The sequence below is a fragment of the Rhinopithecus bieti genome, unplaced genomic scaffold (assembly GCF_001698545.2).
Source record: "Rhinopithecus bieti isolate Rb0 unplaced genomic scaffold, ASM169854v2 scaffold_30927, whole genome shotgun sequence".
Taxonomy (NCBI): Eukaryota; Metazoa; Chordata; class Mammalia; order Primates; family Cercopithecidae; genus Rhinopithecus; species Rhinopithecus bieti.
This window is the reverse complement of record NW_016813672.1, coordinates 1,515,138-1,529,360: the sequence shown is the minus strand read 5'-3', so window position 1 is coordinate 1,529,360 and position 14,223 is coordinate 1,515,138.

The window sequence follows — 14,223 nt, the reverse complement described above, 5'->3', positions numbered from 1 at the left end:
TGTTACAGTTTTAAATATTAACTCTCCTTTTAAAAAAGTACAAATTATTACAAGCCAGAATTGTTGCAAATCTTTTCAAATATGTTTCACACTCATCATTTGTAATTACCATAGATTCAAAGGATGTTTGAAAATCTCACTGAAGAAAAGGTTATTATTTTATGAGGTAAGAGATATAAATAAAAGCCTCATGACTTTATTACTGTATAATGACAAATGTAATATTCAGCTGACTTTTTTCAGTAGTTATCAATGTCATTTTTCTGTCATATTATTTTCAAGATAACAGAAAAATAGCTACTGTTAGCCACAGCTACTCTGAAATATTTCATTAATGTGGCTCATATTATTTTACATTTACTCATTATCTTTTTATCCCCTATTGAAGAACAGTAATTAAAATGTTGGCTGGGAAGGAACTTAATAGACATTAAATAACCCCAAAGAGAAAAATGTTTCTATGTTTCCCGTTTAATGCCTTTTATTCCATTGTCATGTTAGAAAGTATACTTTTATGGTGGAAAATGTATTTAATTTTATTATCAAAGTTTAATCTATAAAGAGGTCTTCTGTTTTACAAAGTCTTCCATATCAGTTGATATCTAATAAAGGCTGTTGATTAAAACTAGGAAAGAACATTTAAAAGTATAGTCTGCTAGACATTTGGTCACTTTATTTTCTATTAAATATTTATGCTACATCTACATAGCTTTAATGTATGAAATTTAATTTTGCAGAATTTCCCTGAGGTGGCCTGTGGTGTGGAGGTAAGGGAGAATGTCAGGCTAGAAATAGACTTAAGATAATGTACTGCTATCTCTCCATCACCAAAGAGCAAAACATTCAAAATTAAAAAGTGCTGTGTTACCATCAGAGCAGGGTCCAAGAAAGAAGAGCTACTGGCTGCAAGCCTTCAGGCAACCTGTGAAATCAAAAGGCATTGTTCAGTTTTATCAAGCAAACAGCTACAGTCATCACTTTGTGAACAACTTGAGAAAAAGATGCAAGACTGCTGTTGCTTGCCTCTTCATAAAGAATTACTGGTTGTGCAAGCAGAAACGTCAAGCATGTCTATGTGCTTAGCTCAGAATTGTGTTGTATTAGCTTCACTTTGAATCGTCTATAGATTTCCAATTTCATTCTGCTACTCACCACTTCTCTCCTCAGATTGGCTGCTAAGAGCGTATACACACACACACACACACACACACACACACACACACACACACACATATATATATTTCTCTGTGTGAATTTCATCTTGCCGGAGAATAAATTGTCACCAAACGAATGGTGTTTAGGATACTTTGGGGGAGCCAAATTGCTCATTTTATATACTGTAATGGACACATGTGTTCACAAACGCTTGTTTACTCAATCAATTATCTCACCAGAATTCTTCACCAAAATAAAAAAAAAAACATTGAACTTACATTCTTATACAAAAGAGTCAATGAAAAGATTAAAGTAGTTCTAGTTTATACTTGGTCTGAAAAAAAGATATTTTATGTTTATTTTTAGGTGTGCTAACTTTTGTCTTTCAGAATTTTAATATGGAGACTGGAGAATTTTAATCTCACCCTTTTTTTAAATTTTGATAACCTTTTGCTTTTTTTTTCCTCCTTTCAAATTTTAAATTCTTTTTAAAAATGTATTTAGTTGTCTAAGCAGCCTTTCTTGTGGTTTGGTTTATGTAGAATTATAAATATAGCTGGTCAAAAGCAATAAGACTATTCATACTTTTCCTCTTCAGTGACAGTGTATGAAGGGAGGAGATTTGTCTTGTAAGCCTGAAGCCAACCTTTCACTTTGTTCTCAATTCGCTGCTCCGTGTTACCATGGGAGACTCCAGCACTCATCAAGGCTGGCTGAACCCAGCTGGCTGCATGGAGCTTTCACAGTGACTTGGGCACTGGGGACAAGCTGGCTCATTTACTAACATCTGACTTTTTGGCCCGAAGTACAAAATCTCATAAGCAGCACTTACAAAAGGCTCGATTTTTCAGGATGTCAAGTTTTGTGACAACCTTTTTTTTTTTTTTGGAAAAGACATACTGTTTTCCTTTAGCCCAACTAACTATTGCATTGACAACATTTCTTTTGGAAAGAATAGCTGTGGAATTTAATTGAAAAAAATTAATAAGAGAAATAAAAACTCTAAATGATCCAAACTGGGGCAGAAGTATAGCTAAAGCAGCAAATCACTCCAATGAATTCCACAACGTTTGGTTCCCAAATTCAATTTTCTACAGTAAACCTTGTACAAGCTATAGGTGCTTAGTGAATTAGATTACATTCCCACTGAAGTCATTGTTCAAACAAACAAACAAAAATTCAATATATACACTGTTTTATACTCTAACTTCAGTTTGACAAGAGGGCTTTGTGTTAGCAGAAGGATCTTGCAGCTCGAATATATGAATAATTTTCCTAAAACTTAAACAAGACTACAATATTATCATTAAATATTGATATTTAACGATTAAATAGCTTTCAGATTATGTTGCTCCAAACAAGGAAGGTTTTTACTTTCTTATTAAAGGGGTGAGGAATCTGAGAAGTGGGTTGAAACAAAGGTAACATATTGGTTATATCAAAACCTTTTCTACAGTAATTGTCATTTAAAAGCTTCTAGGTGTACACAGCAGGCCAGAAGTCAAGGGCACACGAGATCAGCACTAAATCAGCAACAAATACATATAGATAGGGCCACAGCAGAATTCAGGTGCAGAACCAGAGTTAAACAGTAGACATCAAAGAGAGAACAGAAAGTTTAGTGGGTAGGATGGCAGAAGAGTCCTGGGTAACTACATCAGTGATAAGGAAGGTAAATGGGGTGACAGAAGGTGAGACCCTTAAAGAAGGAAAGCTAGACAGTACAAGTCCATTTTAATAGACACTGCTCGCTCTCTCTCTCAGAGCCACCATCTAAACACTGAGTTTTGAACATGAAGACAAATAGTTGAGATTTTGAGACCTAAATAAACATTCTTTTGAATTAATTGTCCTGAAGAACTCAGTAGTAAGCAAGTTAATTTCTTTCTTTTTTGTTTATTTTATTTTATTTTTTTTTTTTGAGATGGAGTCTTGCCCTATCGCACAGGCTGAAGTGCAGTGGTGCGATCTCCACTCACTGCAAGCTCCACCTCCTGGGTTCACGCCATTCTCCTGCCTCAGCCTCCCAAGTGGCTGGGACTACAGGCGGTACCACGCCCGGCTACTTTTTTGTATTTTTAGTAGAGATGGGGTTTCACCATGTTAGCCAGGAAGGTGTCGATCTCCTGACCTCGTGATCCACCCTCCTCGGCCTCCCAAAGCGCTGGGATTACAGGCGTGAGCCACCGCGCCCAGCCAAGCAAGTTAATTTCTATACCTACTCTCTCTCTCTCTCTGTATATGTATGTATGTATGTGTGTGTGTGTGTGTGTGTGTGTGTGTGTGTGTGTGATGATGCTTTAAAAAATAATTTAAGTAATTATTTTCTGCATTCCACCACTAGAATGAGAAATAGTAGTATCCTCTTCTATCATGTTCATAACTCTATCTCCAACTGGGGGCATAAGACTGACCTGTATCAATTGCTATACAAGTATTTGGTGATTGGATTCATTATTGGCTATCTTTTTTTTTGGAGTTTTGCTTCACTCTTGAAATTATAAATTATGTTTCCTAACACTACAGTTTTAGTTTCTGTTTTACTACATATGAAAACTGAACATATCTACTATAGATAGATTAGCACTGTTCAGTAGCAACAGTGATTACTGCCAAATACCATTTCTCTGTTGGAAACACATCCAGAATTCTAGGAGCTTATAAAGTTGAAAAAGTGACATATGGTATAATTGCATTAAAGAGGAAAGAAGTGTAAATTCACAATGTATCTTTACAAAAACAAGCAAACAATATTTTGAAAAGAAATATTTCTATCATAAAGCACCATTAATACATACCATTAACAATATTTATTAGTTGGTAATATAATTCCCCCAAAATTCTATGACTCATGAAGACTGATGTCTTTAGTGTATACAATCTTTGGAACTGCTTGAAGATTATGTCTTTTGACAACTTCATTGTGTAACAAGAAAACAATAGTTATTACAAACCTAGGAGATTAATTGCCTTTATTTTTGGTTCTATAATAGCATGGTGTAAAGTAGTGAACTCCTTTTATAGGTATCCTAAGACAGATACTGCTACCCATGCCAGGGAAAATTCCTAAACCTGACAAAATGTAAATTAACCTAGTTTAGTTGTTTGTTGTCAAGGAATTAAACTATTTGATACAACACATGGCAATAGAAATCATGGTCTCTTGAGCAAGGCTGAATGGATCCATTCACTTAATGGGGTTGGAGAGTGGACAGTCCCCATTGACAGCTCTACTATCTAACCAACGAAAACTTGCAAGGAACCCAACTACTCCCCATAAAACATTCCACTGTTTACTTTTGGCATTGTAGGAGGTCAATAAATAACTTCCCTATTTTCTTGACAAATACAGAAATCACAGGGTGAGGGCCAAGAATCACATAAATGGAGATCAAAATGCCAGCTTGATAACAGGTCAGGCTGTTTGGGGAGTGTGGTTAGATCTATGGCAACAGTGGGCTTCTTAATGGTGTACTCAGAATTAAATTTATCTATCTTGCCACCAACTATGCTGAAAATTCTAGGGTTTCTCCAAAAAGGCTGTGCCTCTAACACTTATGACATGGAGAGACGAAGAAAACCCAATAGGAATGGGCAAGAATAATCAATTTCTTTTCTCATATTCACCAATCACATATGATTTTATCTAATAGGCTGGGCACTAAAAGGGAACAGGGAAGAAGTCAGGATTAACCTAGAAAGTCCTTCCCCATGGGACACTAAGGAGTGGGAGGAAGAGTTATCCCCCAAAGTCATTATTCCTTCCACCTCCCTTGCTAGTTTTCTTTCCCAAATGGGTGTAGAAGAATTCTACCCTCCATGACAATTCAGTTAACATCAATATGTAATGTTAACTGAATTGTCATGGAGGGTAGAAGTGTAAGAAGAGTCACAGAGAGATTACTTGAGAACAAAAGCTGCATAAACACTGAGAGAAAGATCCTGCCCCCAACCATCTGTCTTGGGTACAACAGCCAAAAATATAAAAAATGTATATCAAAACTAATGAGGGTTTTTCATGTTAACCATAATGGAATATTCCAGAAAATATAGTGCTTCACTATTAAGGCAGAGCACCTGCAACTAGTGCAAAACTTCAGACACAGAAAACTGTAGCTTTGTAACATTTTATTAGCAAAAGTTGCAAATAATAAGAAATCATTTAAGTAGCCTTAAGAAAACAAAGAAATCCTAAAATGTCAAAAAAAAAGTATCCTACTTTAAAATAGCATCTCATCCCTTCCATGTTTCTGATAAAAGATGAATGTATGTAGTCCTTAAAATCTATGCTCCTTTATCTACTGTTTTTGTGAAAAATAAAAGTGATCACTAACCATGTAACATACATGTCTTTGAGGACTCAGCCATCAGACAATGAACAAACTCTGTGCTACTGAGGAGCCTTGAAGATTTTCACCCCAAATAAAAATTAACGAATCATTTCTAGTGTTTTGATATGAGTGTAAATATAAAATCTCACTTTAATACTGAAGGCATGAAGAGCAGATGAACAAAGCTGGTCAAGAGCAGCTGGGTGGAAGCTCAGGCTGGAGATGCAGAAGGTAAGGGTTAAGGGCTGCTGCAGGTCAAGAACAGCCAGGGGTCTGGACCTCAGGGCCTTGAAATGGAGCTTACACAATTTTAGTTCTGCCTAAATGGGTGAGATGAAAGATAGAGAATGTAGGAATTTAGCATGGGAAGGAAAAAACAAGTCAAGGCAGGCAGGTTTCAGTAGGTATAAAATTCCCAAGCAATTCAAAATCCCAAGGGTGGCTGACTCTAGATCTAGATTACTTTTACTTTGAATATGTTAATACGTTTTGTCAAACACAGGACCCCATGACTCATAAGTAGCTATGGGAAATGGTTATAATCAATGGAAAAGTCAGAAATCTCAGAGAAACTCTCTACCCAAGTCCTTTTTCTTAAAACTACCAACACATGGACATAAGTGTGACCTACAGTTTCTGTTTTATTTTGTTTTTTTCCAGAAAATAGAAGGAATATTCGATTTTGATGCCTGTGCTCCTTTTCTCAAAGTGTTCCACTGCCTTTATGGCCTCTGAATCTTCTTGCTTTGTTCAATTTTCTAGCGTTTAGATCTGCCAACAGAATTAAATTTCTACAAATTTAGTCTTTCATGCTGTATTAGGACTCCTGTAACAAAGTACCATACACTGAATTGCTGAAACAACAGAAATTTATTTTCTCACAATTCGAGAGACTAGAAATCTGAGATTAAGGTCAGCAGGATTGGTTCCTCCTGAGGGTGTGAGTGAGAATCGCTTCAAGGCCTCTTTCCTGGATTCTCGTGGTTTGCACGCAATCTGTTTAATCCTTGACCTGTAGAAACATTACCCCAATCTCTGTCTTCATGTTTATGTGTTGTTCTTCCGGTGTATTTGTCTGTGTCCAGACATCCCCTTTTCATAAGGATACAAATTCGATTGGATTAGGAGTCTACCTCACTCCAGTATGACTTGATCTTAACTAAATACCTCTGCAATGATCCTATTTCCAAATAAGGTCACATTCTGAGGTTCTGAGAGTTAGGAATTCAACATATAAATCTGGGGGAACACAATTCATCCCATAGCAATACTTCTGATCACATGGTTTGCACACAAACCTTGTGCATGAATCTTATTTTAGACCCACCCACTGAAAAAGCTGATTATCAGATAGAATGGAGGGCATTGATTAACCTGGATTAAAACAGTAAATGTGATCATAATCTTGTTATAACCACTTAAAGTTTCATGTCATGAAAAATTGTACTTTATTTCAGTTTTACAGTACCACTGTTTCCATCTTTGTGCTACCTCCTGACTCTTACTCTTTTGTTTTTGCTTTATAATTAACATTCTCACAACAGTTATCTCTACAAGATTGCCTTTTTATGACTTTAAAATCTCCAAATTGAAAGTCCTGTTCTCAATGTCCTATTCTCAGTGTCCTCTGACTCTGCGAGGATTCTGTTTAATGCCTCCTTTGGACTATATCTGCTTCAGGGTTCTAAGACACTCAGTCGCCTGTCTTTTTCCTTATTTCTCTGACCACATGTTTTTGATTGTTTTGTCTGTTTCTCCATATCACTTGTCCTTATATAAGTATTTGTTGAATAACTGAATGGATGAATGAAGGGGTTGATGTATGGATGGGTGGATGGATGAATAAATTTTGGACTTGAAAACAATAGGAAGACAGTGCAAAGTTTTAACAACAACAACAAAAACCAGATTTGTCTATTTGTCTAATATTTGCCTGCTATGTTTTTCTGGTTCCAGTTTTTTCTCCTACTTCTTTAAAATATTATTTCAAAAATTATCCTTGATCACAAACTTTATGGGTATTCATTATTAAATATGCAATAAAAACACATTACCCCAGAATAAAAGTCTTACAATTCTCCTCCCTATTTTCATACTGGTACTCTAAGATCAACATCAAGGTTTTTTTTAGCCTAATTTTTCCTATTTCTCTGATTTTGATTTTGTCATTTTTTTATTTCTCTGATTTTGCTATTGCTATTCTGCCTGGAATCTTATTTTGCAAATAGTTTATTTACCTTTTCTTTAAGAAAATTACCTTTAAATTTATTGTCAGTTATTTTCCAGAAAAAAAAAAAAACAGTTTATTATCTGATATCTCTGTTTCCTAGGGGTGAAAAAAAGTCATTTATTTTACTCTGGGACTTTCTTAGATTTCAGTAATTCTTACCACTTCTCTATGATAGAAAATTAGTGGTTGTTAACTTCATACTGATAGTTATATCAAACTTCACTTACAAAAGTTATAGAATTCTTTAACTTAAAAAAAAAAAAAAAAGCTCTATTTTGATTTTCCAGATCTTGGAGTTTTAGGCAAAGGAAAACTAATATATGTCAGGCTCAGTGAGTTGTAAAATTGTTTATGTGAGGATAATAAAATATTGATATGACAAACTTATACAAATTCATATTGAAGATCCAACATCTTTTAGTATTAAGTATGTCCTTCAGAGAATAATCTGGAAAATTCAATAGAAGAAAACACATATTCTTTATAAATTTCTGTTCTTCTTTTCAAGATGATGTTTTCATTATGTCACTGTCACTGTTAGTGGTTACACTAAAAATATTGGAAAGTCTTGTAGATAAAGTGTATTGTTACTTGTCCTTAGAGAAGACTTGAAAACATCTTGAAAGAAGCACTTATAACATCAAAACTTAAAGTTCTTTCATTTAAGTTGTTTTTAAAAATTATTCTAGTTTCCATTAATGTGAAGTGGGCTCTGAGTACAGGATATCAGCAATTTCACACAATTTTCAGAAAGCAAATAGTAATTGAGTTTTATATTAATTTTTAGTATTGTAGGATTTGCCATAATCAGAAAGTACATAGACAATTTTAAATAAACTTTTGAAAATTTTAGAACAGTTTTGAATTTCTGAAAAACTATAGAACTTTCATATGCTCACACCCACTGTCCCCTATAGATAACATCTTACATATGCTACAGTCACTTTAATTAAAGAGTTTAATACACTATTAACTAAACTCCATAAGTTATTCAGATTTTCTTTGTTTTTACCTAAATCCTTATTCTGTTCCAGAAGACTATATTGCACTTTGTTGTCGCATCCCCCTGGGGTTGTCTTGGCTGTGGCATGCCCTCAGACTTATCTTGTCTTTAAGGACCTAGACAGTTTTAAGGAGTACTGAACAAGTATTTTGTATAATGTCCTTCCACTGTGTCTCTCAGTCTGCTATTTCTCTTATGATTAGACTGGGGTTATGGGTTTCAGAAAGGAAGATAGTAGAGGTAAAGTGTTGTTTTCATTACGTTATATCAGGAGTACATACTATCAACATGACTTACCACTGTGGATGTGGACCTTGCTGAAGTCAGCTAACTGAGATAGTGTTTTTCAGGTTTCTCCGCTATAGAGTTACTTCCACACCAATGCTGCCCCATGCTCTTTGGAATAAAGATGCTATGCACAGACTGCACTTAAAAAGCAGGAGTTATGCTCCATCTTTTTGAGGACAGAGTATCTACATAGTAATTTGGAAATTTTTTGCATGGGAGATTTAACTGTCCTTCTCTGTTTGTTTATTTATATAAGTACAAATTCATGGATATTTAATTTGTAGTTCAAATTATAATCTAATTATACCTTGTTCATTATGTTACATTATAGCTCAAGATGTTCCAGCTTACACCACTGAGGACTTACATTGGCCCCTGAGTCCCTTTGACATACCCTCCTCCTTATGGGATATTATTCTGTTGGGTTTCTTTTTTGTTTTTTTGTCTGTTTTTATTATCACTTCCTTACTCTCTGGCATGCTCCAGAATAATCTTGAATATTTCCAGCCCTAGTTATAGAATGAGCCATTTTTCCAAGAAGTCGGGTTTCTTTCACTGGGGAATGATATTAGAAACAAAGATTTGGCACAGAAACAAAGATTTGGCACATGGCTATTGGAGTGTTGTTGCTTCTAGGCCCTCTCAGCTAACAAAAAATGGGATGATATGTGGGCGTAACAACCCATTAATACACATATGCACACACACAAAAATTTCTATATGTAAATTTCCTTATCTTTTGTATCTAAATTAAACTAAACATGGGTTCATACTGACATCTTCCACTCCAATCTAGCATCATATGGATCATTTAACCTCTTCATAATGCTTTTGTGTTCCAACTCAACAGTGTAAAATTGAGCTCCCACCATCTTCCAACCATTTACTTAGTTGTTTAATTCTAGTATACATATATAGCAGTCTCAGAATTTTTAACCTGTACCCCACAGGAAATAGGTTTATCAACTAGCACGTAATGTTTATGTACAATTTCTCTGCCTTTAGCCTTAAAAAGTCCTGATATTTCCGAAGTTATTGAGGTCAACAACTTTTCATCCCATCTCCTACAGTGATGTTGTTTCATATATTTGTAATATAGTTAGATTCTCTTGTAGACTCTGTATTCCATCGTGGTATCCCTAACCTTCAGATGAATTTGATAAATGTACATATGTTTAGGATCACTCTTTTTGTAATAACGTTCTGTGGGTATATGTTTTGACTGTGCCCCCACCCAAATTGGATCTTGAATTGTAGTTCCCCTAAACCCCATGTGTGGTGGGAGGGGCTGTGGGGGGAGGTAATTGAATCCTAGGGGCAGTTTCCCCCGTGCTATTCTTGTGATAGTAAGTTCTCATGAGACCTGATGGTTTTATAAGGGGCTTTGCCTTTTGCTCAGCTCTCATTCTATTCCTTCCTACTGTCATGTCAAGGAGGACATATTTGCTTCCCCTTCTGCCGTGATTGTAAGTTTTTTGAGTCCTTTCTAGCCATGTGGAGATATTTTGATATCAGTAAATCAAGTTTGCTGAAGTTTTTGTCATGCATGAGTGTTGTATTTTGTGAAATGCTTTTTCAGTCCAAACATATTTTGAGCAATAATTTTAAGTCTTCTGTTTTTGCACTATAAAGTTTATATTATTTCAAAATTAAATTACATTGATTTTGATGATATTTTACATTTATTAGCTTCTCTGATTATGTGCCAAACTGTTATATCCAGTTTATACTACATTTAATAGCCTAATATTTTATGGGTATTCCACTGTATGGTTTGTCTCTTCACCTATGGAGGACAAATTGGTTGCTTCCAGCTTTTGGCAATTATGAATAAAACTGTTATAAATATTCAGTGAAGGTTTTTATGTGAACATATCTTTTCAAATTAGTTGGGCAAATACCAAGGAACATGATTGCTGGGGTCTATGATAAGACTATATTTAGCTTTGTAAAAAACTGGCAATCTGTTTTCAAAGTGACTGTACCATTTTGCATACCCACCAGCAATGAATGAGAATTCCTGTTGCTCCATATCCTTACCAATTTTTATTGTTCATTTTTGGGGTTTTAGCTACATTAATGGACATATAGTGGCATCTCCCTGTTGTTTTAACTTGCAATTTCCCAATAACAAATTAATGCTGAGTATATTTTTGTAAGATTTTGTTTCCTTCTTTGACACTACTCTGTCTTCTTTGGTTAGATGTCTCTTCTAATATTTTCCCCATTTTTTACTTGTGTTCTTTGTTTTCTTATGGATGAGTTTTAAACAATTTTTTCTATCTTTTCAATATAAAACCTATATCAGATATGTGCTTTGCAAATATTTTCTCCTAGTGTGTAGCTTATATTTTATTCTCTTTACAGTCTTCTTTGCAGAAGTTTTTAATTTTAATAAAGTTCACCTTACCAATTTTTCTCATAGATTATACTTTTGGCTTCATACAAACTCATCACCAAACACAAGGACAAATGAGTTTTCCACTATGTTTTCTTCTAGAAGTTTTATTGTTTAACATCTTATATTTAGTTCTATTGTTAGGTCCATGTTCCGTTTTCTGTTAAATTTTGTGAAATGTGTAAGGTCTGAGTGTAGGTTCATTTTTTTTTACTATGGACAACTAATTATTCCTTTAATTGTTTACACTACATGTAATATTTCCAATGTATCTGTGTTTCCCATTTTATTGATAAAATATCAATAAAATATCAACAAAATTCAAATAAAAAGAATTGTAGTTTCTTCTTCAGCAAGAATCAGCTACCTGTTTTGTATGTATCTATTTTGGGGCTCTTTATTCTGTTCCAATATCATACTGTCTTTATTATTGTAACTTGACAGTGATTCTTGAAAGCAGATAAGCGACACATCCTACTTTGTTTATCTTCAGTATTCTATTGGCTATTCTAGGACTTTGCCTTCCTATATAAATTTAGAATCAGTATTTTGATACCTATAAAATGACTTGCTGGGGTCTTCATAAAAGTTGCATTGAAACTATAGATCAAGATAAGAAGAATTGCCATTTTAATGATATGGATTCTTCCAATCCATGAACACAGAATCTCTATTTATTTCAATCTTCTTTAATTTCTTTCATCAGAGTTCTATACTTTTTTGTATATAATCTGTACATACTTTGCTCAATTTATACACTAGTATATCATCTTCGGTGCTATTTAATTCTTTTAATTTCGAATTTCAATTGTTTGGTGCTGATATATAGGAAATCAAATGACTTCGATGTGTTGACTTTGTGGCCTGCTACTTTGCTATAGTCGCTTACCAGTTTCTAGATTTTTCTGTCAATTCTTTGGGATATTTTTTTACATAGACAGTCATATCATCTACAACTAAAGAGTTGTATTTCTTCCTTCCAATGTGTATACTTTCAATGTGTGTACCTCTTATTTTCCTTTTTGTATTATTGACTATCTAGGACTTTTAATATGGTGTTAAACATAATGACATGAGAGAGGACATCCTTGTCTTGTTGATAATTTTATTGAGAAAGTGTCCATTATCTCATCATAAAGTATGATGCTATTTGTAGGGATTTTGTCAATGTTATCTATACTCATACAATGAAGTAGCATACAACAAAGAACACTGAAAAATTATTGCTCTTTACAAAACCATGGATACATAAAAAAAACTAAGAACCAAACACAAGAGTACATACCAAATTATTTCACTTATCTGTAGAACAAAAACAAGTGAAAATACATTCTGGTGAAAGAAGTCAGAACATCGATCACATAAGGTGGCAAAATGACTGGGAGGGATGGTGGATGTTTCTGAATGATTTGCAATATGATCTCTTTTGGTCAGTTGGTGGTTATCTGAGTATGCTCAGCTATTATTTTACACTTTTCTGCCTGATGCATGGTTCAATAAAACAAATATTTACTTACAGAGAAGATGGCAGTGGTTCCATAGTTAGGTGTGTGTTTTTAATTTCTGTGAATCCTCACATATAGAGAAAACAGAAAACAAAAGCAGACTCCCTTTACCTTTAAAACGAAACAAGGTGGAAGGCATCTCATACTATGAATGTCAAAATATAAATGGAAGGTGACAAACAACCAACATCCATAAGACCTGTGTGATGTCAACTCTTTCTGGAAGAAAGTAGAAGAAAGCAACAGAGTGTCTTTCTGTTCACTTACCAATTTTCATAGCAATAATTGATATATAATGGGTATGTTTTTGCTCATGTTTCTGAAATTTTCATCTATAAAATATCTACATAATTCACAATTTAGCAAAAATGTTTACAATCTGAGAAAGAAACAAAGACGTAATTTACTGCAAATGTAATTCTCCTTGCTCTTTTTATTCAGGGGTTGATGTCTGGACAATGAATGTCTTATTTCTATTAGATACATTCTTAGAAAAATGCTCACAGTAGGACTGATTGAATGCCTTTGCTTTCAGATATTAATTAGCATTTGTTGAGGGGAAACCAAAACACAGGGAATTTGCATGGACGTTCTCAAGGCCCTTCCTCAAGGCGCTTCCAAATTCTACTCGCGCCTTGTTCCAAAGCCAGTGCCACACTTTTGAAGTTTTGCCATGGCAGTACCTGATTTACAGATACCAATGATTTTCTATTTCATTTTGCTATTGTTGCATGAAAAGATACCTCAAAATTTATTATCATAGAGAAGTAATTTTTTCTGTGTCCCTTGATTGAAATTCATACAAGACAGCAAGGTTAGCTTTTCTCTGCTCTAAAATATCTTGGAGCTAAGCTGGAAGACTCAGTGACTGGAAGCAACTCAACGATTGAAAACTTGGGTTATGTGAAGGTGAGGTGGATCATAGAAATGCATCTGCATTGTGATTTTATAACCTAGTCTTGGAATTATTCAGCATGACTCCTGGTGCATTCCATTAGTTACAAGAGAATCACTAACATCAGCCCAGATTCAGGAGAGCAGACATCAATCTCCATGTCTCAATTGGGAGGAGTAATAAATAATTTGTACACATTTATAAAACCTCCACAATAATTTTAATAGGTTTTTTTGGAGTGAAAATACAAATACTTTCACTCCATCATATTAACTAGAGCTCTTACTGTTTTTCTCTCTTCTCTTAAAACAGTTCATTTTCAATTACAAAATAATACTCAGAGATTCGAGAACATATAGAAAATATGGAAAAGTTTCTCTAGTTCTTTAATTGTGATGTTAGAGTATCAGTTTTAGAT